Consider the following 21,519-nt stretch of genomic DNA (forward strand, 5'->3'; position numbering starts at 1 on the left):
GCTCTTCAGCCTCATTTGTATATTATTTTAAACATTGATTTCTCAGTAACAGAGGACGCACTGGCCATGTAATAATATTGCTGGACTTATCCTTGAAAGGAAATAGAAAGCCCCAGCATAGCCATGAGCTTAGTGACCCTGTAGGGCAAGCAGAGGCTAAGCAAAGTGACAAGTTTAATCTTGCTGTTTTGTGGGGTCAAAAGTTTAAGGGGTGGTAAAAGTGGGGGTGGGGTGGCAGAAAAAACGGGCATATGTAAAGTTGTGGATTGGGGGGGGCCGCTAAACAGCACTTAGGCACCACTGTGAAAGGTCCCACCCTTCCGAAATTGCGCCTTCTTGGTAGTAAGTAAACTTGAGTTTATTGGACTAAAGTATGGGGGGGTTCTTGGAGTTAGTTGCAAAATTGTGGAGGGGTGGGGTTATACATCTGATCATGGTAACCTTCCCATTATGTTTGGAATTTGGTTAATTGCCTGGTGGATTATAGGACTCATTAGGGTGGGGTCCCTGTGAGTCAGTGATATTGAAATGGTTTTCCAGCAACAGAGGTGCCTCCGAGGCTGTAGTCGTGGATGGGGATAATGCAGAATGTTTTATTTTGGAGCGCCAAGAATCTCCAAACCTTCAAGTTATTCGTTATTGGAATGTTTGTTTGGCCAAATTAATCCAAAGGTGGTCTGTCTGTTTATTCGGGAGGGGTCTGGGGAGTAGGGGTGGGGTTAAAAAGGTGGATAGTCAGAGAGGAAGCCTCTATAATACTGCATTCAAGAGCTACATACACAATAGAAATAGTTTGGATGTAAAATCCGGCTGACAGATTCCCTTTAAAAGAAGAAAAATAATGTAGCAATGTAAGTAAACATCACAACAAACATTTCATCATCAGCAACTAGAATTACCTTATAATAACAGTATAACTAGGAGTTCTTCACCTTTCTTCAACATTCTAATATATTATAATAGCGTTTTAATGACCCTCCATTTAAAATACCTCTGCTCGCTGTCAGATAAATTAATTTAGAAGCGGAAACGTATCTTTTCCCAATTCCTGATTACACAGCTACAGCTTGTTACATTTTGTATAAAGAAAATCTGTGAGCAAAGCACAAGAGCAGCAGAAATCTCTCTTTGTCATGATCCAGGACGGGGTTTCGCTTTGGCCCGTCCTGGCCTGACTGGGGGTTTATTGTTCCGCCTCTCCCTGGCAGAGGGCGGCTACTTAATGCTCACTTGACCTAGGTCCGGTGTCAGTTATACTCCTGCCCTCGGCTGAGTTAGTTGACCTTGTGCGGACGTGTGCCTTGTGCCTGATATCTTGCTTGCTTGTTTGGTTTTGATCCGGTTCTGTCCCTGTTTCGAGTTCTGCCTGTCCCTCTTGTACTGCGCTACCTCTCGTGTATGACTCTCTGCTTGTGACCCGACTTCTCTCTGCTCGTCCCCTTGGTACCGCGTCGCCCTCTTGTGTATGACCTTTGGCTTTGTCTGACCTCCCGTCTGTTTATCCCTCCTGTACCTCGCTGTCTGTACTGTGAATGACCTCCGTTTTGCCCGACTCTGAGTTTTCTGTCTTCTCTGAAAGCAGGACGCTAAGCCCCGCCCCTTGCAGTCACATGACCGTAGGTCCCGTGCCAGCTTGCTAAACTTCATCATTCAGGTCCTGTGCACCTATACTTTCTGGCTGTCCTGGTCCCCAGGGGTCCCTACAGTGCGGGTGAGTCCCTGCTCAGTGGAGGCTGTACTCCGGCGCTGTCAGGATCCTGATACTCTTGTTTTGGACTTCAGATTGACATCTTGCATACGGCCTTATATATATACACACACTACGTCCTCTGTATAGAGCTGTAATAAGGCACCCATTGACTACTATGGGATTGTACTATACCTGTATATGCCTCTGATTTCATAAACACGTTTTTCGGCACCACATGCAGCACCATACTCCTGTGGATGGATCTGCGATGTACATGTAATACTAGTACATTGTAACAAATCCATCAGTTGTATAAAATATAGTCCAGACCTGACAAACATTATATGAAAAACAAACAACCTTAAAAAGCACATCACGCAATGGACCAAAACTTGGACTAATATACAGGAATGTAGCGTTATTCCACAAAAGACCAAGTGACTCATCCGGCAGCAATGCATAAAATTAAAATGTTGCTAATTCCATCAAAATGAATACAAATACAAGGTTTGTGTCCGCTCCTTCATGTGAGAGGGAATGTTACATAATAGTGGACGCTTTTAACATCATAACAAACAAATAAGATTGCACTCTGTAATACTATAGCATGGAAATATGAATAGTATGACATTTGAATTGCATTACTGCTCTAGATAATAAGAAAAAGTGGAGATACTTAGCACATAATTTGGCCAATTCAAGCAGCCAACGACAAGGTGATCTCAAATTGCTGGGAACCTATCTAATGTGAATCCTCTCCTAGGCTGAAGCCTGAATTTATGGGTAGGTAGGAACCTGCTGCAGATAAAACCTCCACTTGCCTGGCCAGAGAGCCAATATGCAAATGTTTTATTTTGTATATTGGCTCTCTGACCAGTCACTCCACCCACCAGCCGGTGGCAGTTTTAATTGCAGCAGGATCCTACCTACCCATAAATGCAGGCTTCAGCCTACCAGAGGATTAGGCATGTTCCCAACAACCGGAGATCATCTTGTCGTTGGTTGCATGAATTGGTCAAATTATGTGCTAAGTAACTCCACTTTTTCTTATTATCTAGAGCAGTAATGCTATTCATATGTTATATTTTTCATATTTACATGCTATAGCGTTACAGAGTGCAACTTTGCTATGTATAGAGATGACTACTCTTAGCTTGCACCTATATACACCAGTTTTCCTTTTGGAAGTGACAGTAAGTCTTTTGTTATTTCCTTATAACATCATAGACCGGCTGACTGTTCACAGCTGCAAAGTGATTTGTGTTAGAAAACTAAAAAGTATCCCAAAAGGCTAAAGAAATATATCCGGCATTCCTGAGTGACTCCCTGTACAATAAGAAACTTTCCATATATGAGACAGACTTATTCTAATACACAAACAAACTTCTCCAGTGGGGTTCATTAAAAATATTTTGGGTAATAAACTGATGGCCTGTAGGAGGCAGCACATTACTTTCTGAGTATTTCTATGCCCATACTCTGGGTATCAGATGCTCACACAGAGCACAGGAAGACATACTGCTGGGGTAGAGTTTTTATGTTTTTAAAGGGAATCTGTCACCCCATTTTTCGAGTATCAGCTGCCGGCACCGCCATCAGGGGCTTATCTACAGCATTCTGTAATGCTGTAGATAAGCCCCCGATGTAACCTGAAAGATAAGAAAAATGAGTTATATTATACTCACCGGGGGGGGTGGTTCGGTCCGGTCCGATGGGTGTCACGGCCCGGCGCCTCCCTTCTAACAGTGACGTCCTCTTCTTTGCTGCCTGTCGTGGCTTCTGCGCAGGCGCACTGCTCTGCCCTGTTCAGGGCAGAGCAGAATACTGCAGTGTGCAGGCGCCGGACCTCTCCCGATGCCTGCGCACTGCAGGACTCTGCTCTGCCCTCAACAGGGCAGAGCATTGCGACTGCTCAGGAGCCACGACAGGCAGCAAAGAAGAGGACATCACCGTTAGAAGATGGGAGGCGCTGGACCGGACGGCGACACCCATCGGACCAGACCGAACACCAGGGTGAGTATAATCTAACTCATTTTTCTTATCTTTCAGGTTACATCGGGGGCTTATCTACAGCATTACAGAATGCTGTAGATAAGCCCCTGATGGCGGTGCTGGCAACTGATACTTGAAAAATGGGGTGACAGATTCCCTTTAAGTTGCCAGCTAAAATGCTAGTTAGTTTTTAATCGCAACACCCTATAGCTGCAATGATATCATCAGTATATCTGGCGTTAATATCTTTTAGGGCGCAGTCAGACGGTTGTACATATCAGAGCAGGATCGGAACCTAGGGCCTGGACTGGCCGGCGGCCCTCTCTACTCAAATGTGACAGCTTCATGTATTTCTATGCAGTTGTCACTCTCAGGTCGGCATAGCGGCCGGCCAGTCCTTGCACTGCGTTCCGATCCCGCTCAGATTTATACGACCTTTGACTGTGCCCTGCGACTAAATCATTTGGTTATTTTCCCCACTTCCCTATAAATGTCCCTGGATAGAATCTTCAGTGACATCATTATACACGGAGAATCCTTTGGGATATTATTATCGACTCAGAATACTCTATGACATCACTTATCTACTCAGAATGTTCTGTGACCTCATTATCCACTCAGACACTTCTGTGACCTCATTATCCACCCAGAATCTTATGTAACGTAATTTTCCTACCAGAATCTGTCACTTTATAATCCACTCAGACTGTTCTGTGACATTATTGTCCATAATCTTCAGTAACATTATTATCCACTCAGATTATTCTATGACGTTGTTTTCCATCGGTACGTGTTTGAACCGTATTTTTCCCAAGATTCAGCTTTACGGAGAATTCTGAAAGTCAGTTTTATAACATTACTTTTGTCAGTCATTATACCTTTATATTGATATAGTTATGACTATTGTTCTGTTACACAAAGTTACTGGAATTACTGAATTCCGCTCAAGCCGAGACCCGTATCCTGTTCTGTAGCAGCAGGACTCGATATTTTGAAGTTCTGTTATTTAACAGGAAATTATGATGTTTGTAAAATTTTGGTAACAAGAAAAGGAAACATATGAAAAAGAGACAGTTTGTACAATAGTCAGAATACCCAGGGTGCAACATGAGAGGAGAAAAATGGGCAAATACTAGAAAAGTCAGGAAAATTCCCCACCGTGTGTGTTAATAAGCATTGTTCTCCAGCTCCCAGAAAAACATAAAATGAGCAGTCATGTTCTTTTTCATAATGATCATCAGTAAGAAATAAATCACTTTTGAGACATAAAATTAATAATTCACTTAAAAAAACATATTTTAAAATTTGAAAGTAACTGTTGTGTCCAGTAACAATGCAGCAAAGAGCAGATTATTATAACATTAGCCCCATTAAGATCAAAAGTAGACCAAATTGAAATGTTTGCATAATGCAACTCTGTACATAATGTCCCAGGTAACAGAACACAATAAATATTGGATATTCATACCGGCTATTATCTGTTATTCTGAACATCTCAAGGGCAGCAGCAGCAAATCCTGATGTCTGTGTTACATGAGATCTCCTGTATTTCCAGGTTTAAAATATTCAGCTTCATATTAAAATTTACTGCAGAGTGTACATTCTCATTTCCAGGTAGGAAGGAAAGAAGGAAGGGAGGGAAAAATAAATGATCTTTGGAGGGAGGAAAGAAACATGGATGGATGAATAGATGGATGGGTTGATTGCTGGAAGGTAGGAAAGAAGGAAGGAAGGACTGGAGGGATGAAGAACAAAGAAAAAATGGAAGTAGGTAGGAAGGAAGAAAGAAAGGAAGGATTGGAGGAAGGAAGAAGAATGGATAAAAGGAACTAGGAAGGGAGGTATGAATGAAGAATTTAAGGGATCGAAAAAAGAAGGAGGGGAAAGGGAAGAGCGAAATCAGGGACAGAGATATTACAAAGAGAAGGAAAAAATTATAGAAGGAAGGACATTAGGAAGGAAGAAGGGAAGGGAGAGAAGATGGAAAGAAGAAAGTATGAAATAAAGGATGGAATGGCGGAAGGGAATGGAAGGAGAGAAGGGAGAAAGGAAAAATAAGTGAGAAAAATGGAAGATAGAAGGAATGAGGAACAGAAGGGGAGTGAGGTTGACAATTAAGAAGGAATGGAGGGAGAGAGGAAGAGAATAAAGGAAGTTGGAAGGAAGAAAAAAAAAAGAAGAATTAATAATGAAGGGAAAGATCAAAGGAAGGTGGATGGGTTAAGGTTTGTAAATGGAGAAGAAATGTCATGGATGTATATGAAAAGTTTACATTGCAGAATTTGTTGACCGAAGCCCACCGATAATGGATTGATGAATGGAAGAATGGAATGAAGGAGGAGGTAGGGAGAGAAAAAAGGAGCGAGGAAAAGAAGAAGGAAGGAAGTAGTACGGATGAAAGGGGCTAGTAAGGGAAATATGAAGGAAGAATGGAAGGGATCAAAAAATGAAGGAGGGGAAAGGGAAGAAGGAAATCCATTACAGAGATATTACAAAGGGAGGGAAAAAGGATAGAAAGAAGGAGGAAAGTAAGATAGATAGGAAGGAACAAGAGATGGGAGAGAGGACGGGAGGGAAGAAGGATAGAAGAAAGTATGGAATAAAGGATGAGATGGTGGAAGGAAATGGAAGGACAGGAGGGATAAAGGAGAAAAAAGTGAGCAAAAAATGGAAGATAGAAGTAATGAGGAAAAGAAGGGGAGTGAGGTTGAAAATAAAGAAGGAATGGAGGGAGGAAGAGAATAAGGGAAGTTGGAATGAAGAAAGAAAAAAAAAAATAAAGAAGGGAAAATGAAAGGAAGGAGGGTGGGAGGGTTGGAAACAGAGAAGAAATGTCATGGACGTATATGAGAAGTTCACATTGTAGACCTGTCCAAATATTGTTGTAAGGGGTGATAAACAGAAATAATAGTGATATAGAGCATGTCTGCTTTAGGCCCTATTCATACTGCTTTTTTTTTTTTTCAGTGTTTTGAAGATTCCATCTTATTCCCTATAGATTGAGGATTGAGACAAACCCCCGACAGAGCCATAGGCTGCCATGACACTAATGGAGTTCAAATGAACTTCCTTGGTGTTTTTTTTCCTGCTCATGTCTGTCATTTCAGTCCACATTTCTGTGCATGTTTAATATGACAAACACTTTCAGGAACAGCACAATATGAGTTCATTTGAACTTCGTTAGTGTCATGTTAGGCTGTGGCTCCATCGAAGGTTTGTCTTAACCCTGTTTGTTAGGAGGTCAGATGGAATTCCCAAATGCACTGCAGCGATGCAGTCTGAACAGGGCCTAACTAAAAAAAAAATAAATCTGTTTTTTTTTTTATACCATGTTAGCCCATTTTGAGTTAATGGTGGCTGTGTTGTGAGTGCCCCTTCAAGTATCGTCGTGTTTTAGGTGTTAGGAGTCGGATTTCTGCGTTTACTCAGCTGGGATCCAGATCCTTACATTCTGCAGTCTCCTCCTATTTTTCCACTGCAGAGGAGATTGCAGAGGAGATTGCCTTGCAGCAAATCTCTCCTGAGGCTAAGTCCTTCTGTCCTCTTACTGGGCATGCTCATGGGACGATCTCCCATTGGAGATCGGGAGTCATGTGCTCAGGTGCCGCTCCAGTTCTCACTGGTCCATCTCAGAGAGCTGGAAGCGTGCAGAAGGTCCCGGCTGCTATAAAAGGCGCGCATGGCTGTTCCGCCATGCGCTAGTATAGACTATACTTGCTATGTGTGAATGGTGACGGATGTATGACTGGTGACTGACTCATTTGAAACCCCTTCCCTCTAATATTACGCATGGTGATAGGGAATTAGTTTAGTAGTCAGCGCCAGTCAGTGGCAAGCCTTAAGCCACTGTGCTCACCGCACCGCTACGCTAGCGTCCGACATCGCACTTGCTATCTGGCTTTGTCGTCGAGCGGCAGTGTCCTACGCCGCGCTGCAGTTGCAGCCCTCCTTGGCGTTCGCAGCAGCGACGTCACACACACGGTAGGTCTAGAGGGACGCAGCTCCTCTGTCTTGGGTCCTGCTCCTGTGACCAGATACCGTGTGTGCATCTACCTGAAGCCTGTGTCACCAACAGGTTCAGCGTTTTGTATGTTTTTTTGTTGCGGCACCTCTGTGTGTGAACAGAGGCCGCTCTGCGCACTCCAGGTGAAGTTTAACCCGTGTGCATCATACCGCCATATTGCTTGTCTGCCACCACTTAGCAGCAGTTATACCACCTACTGCACGGTGGACCCCGAGCGGCAAAGGCACTTTATTATTATTTTATTTCGTGCGTTCCGCCGTTCCTAACATTAGGTAGGTTAGCTACATGGAGAGTTGCTCACTCTAGAGGACCAGCACTACCATACACTAATAATAATAGTAATAATTTTATTTCTATAGCGCCAACATATTCCGCAGCACTTTACATTATAGAGGGGACTTCTACAGACAATAGACATTACAGCATAACAATAGACACATAGATCAAAACAGATACCATGAGGAATGAGGGCCCTGCTCGCAAGCTTACAATCTATAAGGAAAAGGGGAGACACGAAAGGTGGATGGTAACAATTGCTTTTATTGTTTGGAGCAGCCATAGTGTAAGAATCGGGTGTTCCTGTTGCTGCATGAACCAGTTTAACAGTCTAAATATGTAACAGTACAGACACAGAGAGCTATTAAATGCAAAAAGCGTGAGAGAACATAATGCGTGGAACCTGGTTATGGTAAAAAATGTTGAATGAGCCACACAGGGGTATTTAGGTTAATGAGTTGAGGCGATAGGCCAGTCTGAACAAGTGCATTTTTAGGGCACGCTACATTGATAACAAGGGGAACTGTCTAATGCTTCATGACATACAGAACATTTACTGCCAGAGTCAGTCACAGATTACAGTTGATCTCTGGGCATTTCACTCTGGGATCTTCACTATAACGGGACTGTCCTAACCAAAGAGACCTTGAAGTCAAAAAGTAATGTGAGGGTGTGAAATAGTTGAGCACAGGGCCATGGTGCTCCAATAGATTCCCAAGATCCATCCTGACTCTTCTCCGTCGGTCACTCAGACATACAGTAAGAATATTAGTGCAACGACTGTAGCCACTGCACCCATAAATTCTAAACACATAAGTGAAATAAGTGCATTCAATTACCCGGCGTCACTGCCTCTATAATGAATAGATATTGATTCTCATAATACTCCAGTGATGACGGCGCTTAAAGTGGAGCTACTGACTTTAAACAGGAGGATCTCCCGTTCATTATTGGTTTATTAGGGGGCTTTGTAATTTGTTTAATGGGATTGTGATTTTATAGATTTAGCTATAACTGATCAATAATGACTGTAATTGCACCTCTCTGTGTTAATCCTTGCATTTTTTCCTATGCTGCTACTTTTGCTGCTGCTAGTGATTTTCCTCGTGCTGTAGCTTGCACTTTTGTTCGGATTCCTGTGCAGCACCTTTTGCTGTTTATTTTGCTGTTCTTTGTGTGTGTGTGGGGGGGTTTCAGACAGAATCTGTCAGGTGATTTTTGGGTACCATACTGATAGTATTCTGAAATAGGGCTTGGGCGGCCCTTTCAGAATATGCATCTTGTATTGCTGTACGTTGCCCCATTGTCTTGCTATTGACCCTGGAAAATTCATAATCACGCGCCGGCTAGAAGTTTGACCTTCCTCATTGGTTTTTGTCATATGAGAAAAACTAATAGTAAGAATTAACACATGGAAAAATCGGATCTGATACGGCTACTGGCATCTGTATTAATTCTGTATATATTTTGGGGGTCAAAGATCGACCTTCGATTCTCAGAATTACTAAGGTTAGAAGAACTGAACAGTAGACCACACGCCCTTCACATACTGGATTTATAGGATGCGCACTTGATATATCATATAGGGCCATTAGCCCGTTAGTGCGCTAGGGCACGTTTAATCGCCTCTAGTCTACGGTGTGATTGGCACATTGCAGCTTTTGGTAATTACTTTGATAAGATTTGTTCTTTCGTACTCCCTTGTGGCTCCCGGATGAATAAGAGATCCTGATGGATCCAGCTGTCCCTGGTGTCTGGATGGCATCTCTGCCTGCTCACTTCACCCTTCAATGAACAGCTCTGTGATTCAGCTTTGCAGTCCTCAGCATATGTCAGCCCCTGCCCTCCCCTGTGTATGTGTGGGAGCTGGGCTGGCTCTTCTAGGGGGGATGAGAGCTCACATACCCACATCCAGGATCTGCAACTGCACACAAAGCTGGAGAAGCCTGTGACTACTCCACACACTGACCCAACACTGCTGCAGCTGCGCTGGTAATGTACAATATTCTGCATCACTATCTCACACTTTATTACTGTCCACTTGCACTTTGCCAGATGTTGCAGAGCTGAATTTGCCATTTGGCACAACTCCAGGTGTTATCTGTTGTATTAACCTTGGAAGCTATCTGCAGCCCTAAAAAGATAAATGACAAACGCAGCTCTGCGACATTGTCAATAATTATACTTTAATAAGAGTTTATCAGGAAATCTTAACAATTGCACATTTTTATATGTCAGTATTAATAATATTCCTTATATTAACTTTGCGAGATTTGCAGTAATCATATGTCATTATATTTAGGTAATAACAGCTTTCAATGTCAGCATATAAACTTGTCATTATTATTATTATTATTATTTATTGTTATAGCGCCATTTATTTCATGGCGCTTTACAGGTAAGGAGGGGTATACATAAAAACAAGTACAATAATCTTAAACAATACAAATCATAACTGGTACAGGAGGAGAGAGGACCCTGCCCGCGAGGGCTCACAGTCTACAAGGGATGGGTGATAATACAGTAGGCGAGGGTAGAGCTGGTCGTGCAGCGGTTTGGTCGATCGGTGGTTACATTACATTATTGCTTACTGTCATCACTTGTTATCAGACAATATATACATAGTGCAATATCATATATATCATACATGTTATTGTCAGTTGTCAGGGTCATATACACATGGAGACTGCCAGCATCTTCCTATATGCACTTGTTTGTGTTATACTCTCCAAATCATTATAAAGTCATGAATCTGTATCGTCACCTATCAGTGTGCATGGATTATAGACATATATCCTACTGTATGGCTGCTGATGGCAAGACGATATATGTATGTGCTGAGTGTCAGTGTGATTGGTTGTCAAGTATCAGAAACTTTTAAGGCAGTCAGTAAGGGAGACTTTATATTAGCGCCAAGAGAACTGATTGCGAAATATAATTGGAAGAATACTTGAGGTAGATATATTGCATCCATATTATACCATACTGGAGGTGGATACAACGTATCACTATTATACTAGAGGTGGCTACAATGTATCACTATACTACTAGAGGTAGATAAAATGTATCAATATTATACTAGAGGTAGATATATTGCATCCATATTATACCATACTGGATAGATATGACTACAATGTATCACTATCATACTAGCGGTAGATACAATGCATCACTATCATACTAGAGGTGGATACAATGCATCACTATTATACTAGAGGTGGATACAATGCACCACTATCATACTAGAGGTGGATACAATGCACCACTATCATACTAGAGGTGGATACAATGCATCACTATTATACTAGAGGTGGATACAATGTATCACTATTATACTAGAGGTGGATACAATGCATCACTATTATACTAGAGGTGGATACAATGCATCACTATTATACTAGAGGTAGATATATTGCATCCATATTATACCATACTGGATAGATATGACTACAATGTATCACTATCATACTAGCGGTAGATACAATGCATCACTATCATACTAGAGGTGGATACAATGCATCACTATTATACTAGAGGTGGATACAATGCACCACTATCATACTAGAGGTGGATACAATGCACCACTATCATACTAGAGGTGGATACAATGCATCACTATTATACTAGAGGTGGATACAATGCATCACTATTATACTAGAGGTGGATACAATGCACCACTATCATACTAGAGGTGGATACAATGTATCACTATTATACTAGAGGTGGCTACAATGTATCACTATTATACTAGAGGTGGCTACAATGTATCACTATTATACTAGAGGTGGCTACAATGTATCACTATTATACTAGAGGTGGATACAATGCACCACTATCATACTAGAGGTGGATACAATGTATCACTATTATACTAGAGGTGGATACAATGCACCACTATCATACTAGAGGTGGCTACAATGTATCACTATTATGCTAGAGGTGGATACAATATATCACTATTATACTAAAGGTAGATACAATGTATCACTATTATACTAGAGGTGGATACAATGCATCACTATCATACTAGAGGTGGATACAATGCATCACTATTATACTAGAGGTGGATACAATGCACCACTATCATACTAGAGGTGGATACAATGTATCACTATTATACTAGAGGTGGATACAATGTATCACTATTATACTAGAGGTGGATACAATGTATCACTATTATACTAGAGGTGGCTACAATGTATCACTATTATGCTAGAGGTGGATACAATGTATCACTATTATACTAAAGGTAGATACAATGTATCACTATTATACTCACTGTGGATACAATGTATCACTATAATGTAATAGGTGTATACAATGTATCACTATTATACTAGAGGTGGATACAATGTATCACTATTATACTAGAGGTGGATACAATGTATCACTATTATACTAAAGTTAGATACAATGTATCACTATTATATTATAGGTGGGTATCACTATTATACTCGCTGTTAATACAATGTATCACTATAATATAATAGGTGGCTACAATGTATCACTATTATACCATTCTCGGGGCTTATACACTGTATTTATATTATACCATACAACTCAATCTCCAAACCCTTATTTCAGGCTTATTCTATGGTTCTAAATCCAGTCCAATGGCACTATATGAGGTCCAGACGCTGTGGCTATAATAACACTAGCAGGATGCACCTACAAGTATCTCTCACCATCGGCTAAGCTCAGACTTAGGCTTAAAGGTGTTGCATGAGAATAAAAAATATGGCTGCTGTAGAAGCAGGGTCATTCATGTCCACATGGAGGTGGCTCGTATTGCAGCACATCAGCATTGACATCATTGCTGGACTAGAGGCCGCGCTGATTGTGGCCTGCTTTTCTAATCTCATACAAACAGGTTAATTATTTATACTCCTTTTGTACCATGGTCATTTTTTTATTTGCATTTTACATGAGTCCAGCATTATTTAAGTATTACAAAACCTCTTTTGGCTGCAGACATGAGAGACTTTGGTTAGGGTCGTTACAGTGGGTGTGGAAAGTATTCAAACCCCTTTAAACAACTCTGTGACCATTCTTGACTGACCCAGACAGAGCCCTGACCTAAACCCAATTGAGCATCTCTGGAGAGACCTGAAAATGGCTGTCCACCAACATTCACCATCCAACCTGACGGAACTGGAGAGGATCTGCAAGGAAGAATGGCAGAGGATCCCCAAATCCAGGGGTGAAAAACTTGTGGCATCATTTCCAAGAAGACTCATGGCTGCACTAGCTCAAAAGGTGCTTCTACTCAATACTGAGCAAAGGGTCTGAATACTTATGATGACCATGTGATATTTCAGTTTTTCTTTTTTCATATATTTGCAAACATTTCTACATTTCTGTTTTTTTACAGTCAAGATGGGGTGCAGAGTGGACATTAATGAGAAAAAAATGAACTTTTTGAATTTACCAAATGGCTGCAATGAAACAAAGAATGAAAATTTAAAGGGGTCTGAATACTTTCCATACCCACTGTAACTAATGTCTTGGCAGCCATTTAATTTATTATTTATAGTGAAGTTTTTGGGGGTGATTTGTAAATTTTAAGCCGGAGTGATAAGGATCAATGCTGGGATCTCACTGATTACTAGAAGCAATACCTCCAGATTGTCTCTGAATCTGTTTTCCTATACGAGACCTAATAAGTGTAAATTATTATATGCAGGGGCGAACATGCCATTGGTACAAAATGTGCAGCTGCACAGGGGCCCAAGAAGTCAGGGGGCCCCCACCATCTCCAAAGAAGGTAGAATTGTGCATTATGATGAGTCACTGGACTGCAAGGGGTCCATATATTGTTCTTGTTCAGGGGCCTCTTCTCACTGTGTCTGCTACTGATTATATGGGACTGTAAGACATATAACTGCGTTGAGTAGTAATGTTGCTTGTATCACATGATCCTTGAGGGATATTTCCCACAATCCAAAATCACAGTCCATTTTATGCCCTGCCCCACTGAACCCAAGAACACCTCCAGAAACAGAAGAGACGTCACATCACATTCCCGCTGGACGTGACATCACATTCCCGCTAGACACGACGTCACATTCCCGCTGGACAAGACATCACATTCCCGCTGGACGTGACATCACATTCCCGCTGGACGTGACATCACATTCCCTCTGGACGTGACATCACATTCCCGCTAGACGTGACATCACATTCCCGCTAGACGTGACATCACATTCCCGCTGGACGTGACATCACATTCCCGCTGGACGTGACATCACATTCCCGCTGGACGTGACATCACATTCCCGCTGGACGTGACATCACATTGACGCTGGACGTGACATCACATTCCCGCTGGACGTGACATCACATTCCCGCTGGACATGACATCACATTGCTGATAAAAGGAAAATGTTATTTGTAAATCCCTTTTTTCTTTAATGCACTATGTTTATCAAGAGCAAAACGTTATCCAAATATTTCTGGATCCTCATTTAAGTTTGTGGTTAGGACACTGTATCTGTGGTAGACTATGAACTCTGTTGCTATTTCCCCTTTCAATCCGGATTCAGTCTATAAATCCGATCTAGTCATTTATATGAAGGTTCGTTAGGAAGATGTTAATGAGCTCAGATAACTGAGGGTTTTATAGAGCAGCACCTGCTTGTGAAATAATGAGTATTCATTCAGTGATCTGCCTGGATATCGATGCTTTCTGGAATTCAAGGGAAAATCAGGTTACAAGCCCGCTGTGATTTATACAGAAGGGCTCAGACAGACTGTAGCACAACAACTTTCCATGGGCTTCTTCATTTGCATGTGATGATGATGTCATTATGAGATCACCTTGAGTTCAAAGACATGACCCAAAATAAGTCAAAATCACCAAGATTAGCTAACCACGTCAGTGGCAGAGGAACAATGAATCATTCAACAACATTATGATTCAATATATGTGCAGAGTAATGCAGAAACATTGTGATAAATGATAATAATTTGTCTGTTTGCCATCACCACTTGGGGGAGCTCAATGCATACAACACACACATTGAACTCAGTAATAAATATGTATGCGGTGAGCTCCACCTAGTGGTGGCTGCAGGCAGAATTGAATAATTTAAAGGAAAACTGTCAGATGATTGACAGGTCTCTCCCTAGGTACTCACAAGGTAGAGATCTGTCAATCACCTGCAAAGGCACTGAGAAGTGCTAGCCGGGAATAGAGCCAGAATATTCTGTATTAAATATACCTGTCTGCAATTGTCCAGTTCCCGTTAACCCTGAACCATCTTAGTAAATTATAACCGTAGAGATCTGCTTGCATTGTAGTGTACTCATTGTTTATTTTGAATGTAAAATCTGCACTCATAATTTGCAGCAAATCTGCCTAATTTCTGCTCATGAAATAAGAGATATTAGAATTAAAGGGTTTGTGCAGGATTAGAAGGACATGGCTGCTTTCTTTAAGAAACCGCACCACACCTAATTATGGTTACCAGACGTATTGCAGCTTTGCTCCTGTGACAGAGTCACTGGCTTTGTAGAGGAAGGGAGGTACGTGTCGTGAAATCGAGTGTTTTTGTGTTTCCAGCACACTAGGTGCTGAGTCGCCATGTACAGAGTTCAACGGGCCGGTTTTATGTGAGCATCAGCAGTGTGGGTGGGAGGGTGCTCACCGTACCCCTTTTCCCTGCAGGACCTGCAGTGATGTCATGACCACGTGACTAGTACATGTGACATACCTGGACCTGTGATTCAGTCTGTTTGGTGTTTTGGGAGAGAGGAGGAGCTCCCAGAGGAGCTAAGGACACTGTGTGTGTTACCTGCAGTGAAGTCTGCAGGACAAGGACTCTGATAGACTTTATCTTTGCTTTACCGTTATGCCAGAAAGGCTCTGATTATTTTTGTGAATGCTGCTAAGGTTTATGCTGTCTACAAGACACCAGTAGGTGAATTACTACCAGAACTGTTCCTGTGACTACCTTGTGAAGCAGCGGAGTGAGTCAACCCTCACACTCCATTGAAGTATATAATGGATGAGCTATGAAGAAGTTTTGCATTGTTGTTGTTTTTTTTTCTATGCTGCTTCACCTGTTACCCCTGGACGCTACTTTTTATGATGTTGTGTTACTTGTCACCACTAGCGGACAGATCTGATTATTTCTGCATGTTGCTTCTATTGACCTGCATAGGACTCTAGTACAGATCGCCGTCTAGAGGTGACAATAGGCAGCACAACTTTTTAAAAACACTACATATTAGAAAATGCGACAAATCTTATACGAAAAATGTTGTTTCGTTTATAGCAGTGGAGGTTCGGTAAATTGATCAGAGAACGGACATGGAGATCTTACTCACCTTATTTACCTTCCTCTTAGTAGAATGTTAATCGTTATGGAAAGGTCTCTGTTATTTGCTCAGGTTCAATATTACAAAGCTTTTAGGAGAACCGGGGACACATCTCCTAACAAGCACTTAATTGCAGAATAAGTGCAGCATGGACCTGGCAGGACAAGATGGTAATGAGCTCCATCATACCTGGTTTTGCCTCAGTTCCGCCATTAGAGATGCAAATGTTACATTTCACTTGTGTCAAATAATAACTTTACTGTAAAACCAGCAAGGGCTAGTGAGGAAAAAAAGCAAAACTAGAACAGGACGCGAAATGCGTGGTGCAGAAGTCCCTGCTGGGATGCGTGCATTAAGGTTAGCAGGTCAGCCATTTATAGGAAGGCAGAATGAGAGCATTATACTGAAGGCAAAGAAGCTGCTTCACAAATAACATAACTCTAGGCGTACATTATCTGCGGCAAGAGATGTGGGCAGCGACCTCCCACGCGTTTCTTGACTCTTTGTTGGTTGTTGTTGGTGATGGAAGGTGTTTTAGGTCTATAGCTCCCCACAGAACATAATCTAGAGGTGTGAAATTGGATGAACACTGTGGCCCTATGTCCCTAAACATTTATCTATCCCCCCCCCCCCAAGACATTGCACACGGAAACTACAGAGGCACCAGCTGTATAAGCATGATCGGAGAGTGAGCGTTCTGATAAAAAGGCCTGAAGATCGGTCGTTAATATTGCACCATGATTATGATCCATGGTGCAATAAACAGATACGAAATGTATAACCCTTTCAGCTTTATGCTAATTGAACTCTCCGCCTGCCTAGTGGGGGCTGCAGGCAGAGAGAATATAGACATTAAAAGGGGTTGTCCCAAAAACAACTTCATCCCTCATTTGCAGGATAATAGGTAATATATGTATGATTACTCTTGGCCTGGCTGCTGAAATCCCCAAAATCCCCAGAACAGTGGTCCCGAAGTCCTTTGTGTGACTGAACATGTGCAATCACCACTTTTATAGACAGCAAATAGGGAAGTGGTCGCACATGCTCACTACAACTCTTTTCACACAGGACTTTGCGATATACTTTCCCTTGGTTGGTGGGGGGTCTCCAGCGAACAAAAATTTATCACCCATCCACAGGATTTATGTAGTTAAGGGAACAACCCTTTTAATAGAAGTTTACTCCAGACATTTCTTTTTCTTCATAAGCTGATCAAAGGATGTCATACTGTCAGGACCCAAATAATGAACTGTCATTTGTATGAACTTGCCCTCTGTTCCAGTTTTCATACAGCAACCCCACAGGAGAAATAAGGTATTACATGATTCCTATTGAAATGAATAAACTGTCTGTATAAAGCACATACATGATGAGTCTTCCAAAGTGCAAGACATCATTTGTGCCTTATAATCCATGAGGATTTTAATAAGGGACCATTATATTTTTTTGAAATCTCCAAATATGATCGAAATGGAGGCAAACCTTATAACCTGTGTTGAGTTTTCAGTGAAACCATAATCGCAAGACATAGATTGAAGCTCCTTAACGTCCAATTTATCCTCAGGACCCTCAGTTGTCACTTATAGAACTATTGTCCTCTAATGTGACACTGGGGTATTTGGACCCCACTAAGCACTAGGGATTAATAATAAATGCCTCCCCCTGCTGCCATCTATGTCTTGAAGTGCATCTTGTAGCTATTATTTTTCTTATTTTATTGAAAATGACGTCGACTAGTGTTATAAAACGAAAGAACCTCAAAAAGTCTTGTCACATTTCCCTGCTTGGAAAGGACAGAACATCGTGTCTCTCAGGTTGTTTGAAAGGGAAATAATGAGAGTAATGACGATGATTATATCTGTAACTGCTTACCGGCCCTTTAATCGGCTTTTTTCTAATTTGTATATTGCCAATTAGACTGAGCTCGAAAGTTAAATTATTCTTCCATCTGGAAGAGTTTTATAATAAGGATTCAGCTGAAGAGATCGAACGCCTGCGACCTGGGAGATACGGATGATGGTTCTGTCATATCGGTCCTTAGATTATGAAACTGATTCTTGTTATCAGTGTGGATTGATGTCTTTTGAGGGTTCCCAGAGTATCAACCATTTTACAAGTCACCACAAAGAGAAGTGGAGAATCTACTTGATATCAGTCCTCAAGGGTCCTTAGATAATGAGGACACCAGACATTACTGTCTTAAAGCGAATCTGTCACCCCATTTTTCGACTATCAGCTGCCGGCACCGCCATCAGGGCCTTATGCATTCTGTAATGCTGTAGATAAGCCCCCGATGTAACCTGAAAGAAAAGAAAAAAAAGAGTTATATTATACTCACCCAGGGGTGCGGTGCAGGTCCGGTTTTGGCCCGGAGGGTGTCGCGGTCCGGCGCCTCCCATCTTCTAACGGTGACGTCCTCTTCTTTGCTTCCCGTCATGGCTCCTGCGCAGGCGCACTGCTCTTAGCAGAGTTCTGCAGTGCGCAGGCACTGGGAAAGGTCAGAGGTCCGGCGCCTGCACACTGCAGGACTCTGCTCTGCCCTCAACAGGGCAGAGCAGTGCACCTGCGCAGGAGCCACGACGGGAGCTGATAGATCCCCTTTAAGACAATGATAATAGAAATGCAGAACGGTATATGAAACTTCAGGCTATTAGTGGGTTCTTTGCGTAGAGATTCTTGTATCCAAAAGATCCAGAGATCAGGCATAGAAACCCAGAGATGCACATGAATCAATGTGTCTGAAATTCAAGCCTCTTGGGCTCCAAAGTGATTTTTACCATCAGAGGCAACAGGGCTACCGAGGTTTAGCCCATGGACAGCAGCAGTGACTGATATAGGAGCCATGGACTCAAGATGTTATCTGTTGGATTTGATTATGCAAGGTATCTACTCTATCATATATCTATTATATATTATCTATCTACATATCATCTATTATCTATCTAACACCAATTTATCTAATACATTTCTATCACCTTTCTGTCTAGCTCTCTCAAAAGATATATCATTTGTAGATCTCCAATTTTTCAGTCAAGGCTGAAAGTGTTGGCACCCTTGAAATTATTCCAGAAGACAAAAGTCTCATTCCATCTATCAATATTATTTATTTTTGTAGAACCATTGATTCCATGGTGCTGTACATGAGGAGGGTTACATGCAAAATACAAATATAGATTACAATGGCCAAACTGACTTTGACAGACTGGTACAGAGGGGAGAGGAACCTGCCTTGTGGGCTAACGTTCAACAAGATAATGGAGAAGGACAAAGTAGACTGAGGGTTGCGGCAGTTGCGGTGGTGGTGAGGTGGCAGGGGGTCATTGCAGGCTGTAGCTTTCTCGAAGAGATGGGTTTTCAAGTTCCTTCTCAAAAGTTCCGAATGTGGCGAATAATTGCACGTGTTGGGGAACAGAATTCCAGAGGATGGAGGATACTCGGGAGAAGTCTTGAAGGTGATTGGAAGAAGAACGTACAAGTTTAGAGGAGAGAAGGAGGAGGTCTTTGGAGGACGGAGATCTAGCTATCTAAATACAAAAGCATCTCCTAAAAGAATACAGCAACACTCAGTATACACTAATATGTCTGCAACTACTGTATATATGAAATGTAAACTGCATTACTGCTATACAAAATATACTTAAAAATTAAGGTACTTAGAGCACAAATTGGCCAATTCATGTGATCCCATCAGCCACAACAAGGCGACCGCTCTTTAATGGGAACCTAAAACCTAATCTCTATGAAACATGCCTCTCCTGAGTTAAAAACCAACAAATGTAAAAGACAGGTAGGATCCAGCACTAATTAAAAACATTCTTAGGCTGATATGAGGATCTCAGACAAATATTGAGGCAGTCACCATCTACAAATGTGAGCCAAAAAAAAAAAAAAAAACTGTCCAGCATATCCTCACAGATTAAAGTATGAACAGATACAAGCTGCTAAGACTGCATAATATGCTTTTCCAAAGTTTTATTCTTTTTCAAAACAAAACAAGACAGTAACATCGAGTCATTAATTGACGCAACAGATGTTAGATCATACAAAATCAAGTGCAAGCACAAACATAGCGATCGAAGTAATGGATAAAGTACAATAAACGGTATGTCACAAATCAAGTTGAGGGACCACTTTGTTAAATGAAAATCCTACCAAACTCATACTAACGGGGGAGGGAAGACATGGTCCCATACAGACCATTTCTTGAAGAATTTGATGAAGTGATCATTATGAAGAGCGAATTGTAGCTCATGTGATCTATGTTGATTGATCAGTTTAATTATGTCATTAAGACTAGGTAAAAAATTGGATTTCCAATGGTATGCTATGGTGTTCTTCGTGACAAGACATATATGATTGAAAATAGGTCTCAGTGAATGATCTATTTCATCCAAATTTAATGAAAGCAGGGCAATGCAGGGAGTAAGGTTGAAAGGCTTTCCAATTATTTTGTTGATTATAGATGAAGAGATTTGAGACCATAATAATTTAGTCATTGGGCATCCCCAAAAGACATGCAGAATATCCCCTTTTTGGCCGCATCCTCTCCAACAAAGTGGGGAGTTTGAGGAACCTATGTGAGCCAGTCTGTTGGGAGTGTAATACCATCTGGAGATAGTTTTATAGTGGGTCTACTGTAGTGGGGTGGACATTACAGATTGGTAAGCTGAAGAAAGAGCGTCCTCCCAACTTTCAGCAGAGAATGAAGAGTTGAGATCCTTCTCCCAACTCAACATTGAGGGATTTTTAAGTAATAATGTGTCGTTATTAAAATCATATATGAAGCTATGGCTCCAAAAGATCTGATGTTCATGATTGTTCAATAACTTTACAGATGCTTCAGAGAAATTGAATTTTAGGTCTAGAAAGGAGCGTATGGTGTCTTTGAGGATTTGGTACTCTAGGAAAGAAGATGAGGAAATACAGTATTATATTTTCTTTTGAGAAAAAGAAAACTCGAGAATTTGTTTTCGTGGAAGATGTCTCTTAGTTAGAAAATATTGGAATCTGCCCAGATAGGAGACAGAGTACGGTTGACGAGATTTGCTATGAAGGTAAGGGGGAGTTGTTTTTTTTACTTCAATTTGCTGAATTTTTAGTCTTGTTCTTGAGAACTTATTCCAGGCTGTAGCAATGGCCTGGAAGATTGGGTGAGCAATCGTGTTGGGGAGGTTATTGGTAATAGCTTTGATAAGTATGGCTTTGGGGTGTACATTGT

General features: G+C 41.5%; 1 protein-coding gene and 1 long non-coding RNA gene across 3 annotated transcripts in view; one reads left to right on the top strand and one right to left on the bottom strand.

Annotated features, from left to right (window-relative positions):
* Positions 1 to 21,519, bottom strand: part of LOC141048750 (uncharacterized) — a 190,857-nt gene that overhangs the window by 59,413 nt on the left and 109,925 nt on the right. The window lies entirely within an intron of this gene.
* The window catches only part of LEPR (leptin receptor), an 84,392-nt gene continuing 72,571 nt past the window's right edge, over positions 9,699 to 21,519 (top strand). Inside the window, exon 1 of one of the 2 annotated variants that reach the window (XM_073544704.1) lies at positions 9,699 to 9,974. The gene's annotated coding sequence lies outside the window, so the exon portion shown is untranslated. The remainder of the gene's footprint in view (positions 9,975 to 21,519) is intronic. The other variant, XM_073544703.1, reaches the window with a different exon arrangement.

Source organism: Dendrobates tinctorius, unplaced genomic scaffold (assembly GCF_039654945.1).
Source record: "Dendrobates tinctorius isolate UK_male_01 unplaced genomic scaffold, ASM3965494v1 ptg000138l, whole genome shotgun sequence".
Lineage (NCBI taxonomy): Eukaryota > Metazoa > Chordata > Amphibia > Anura > Dendrobatidae > Dendrobates > Dendrobates tinctorius.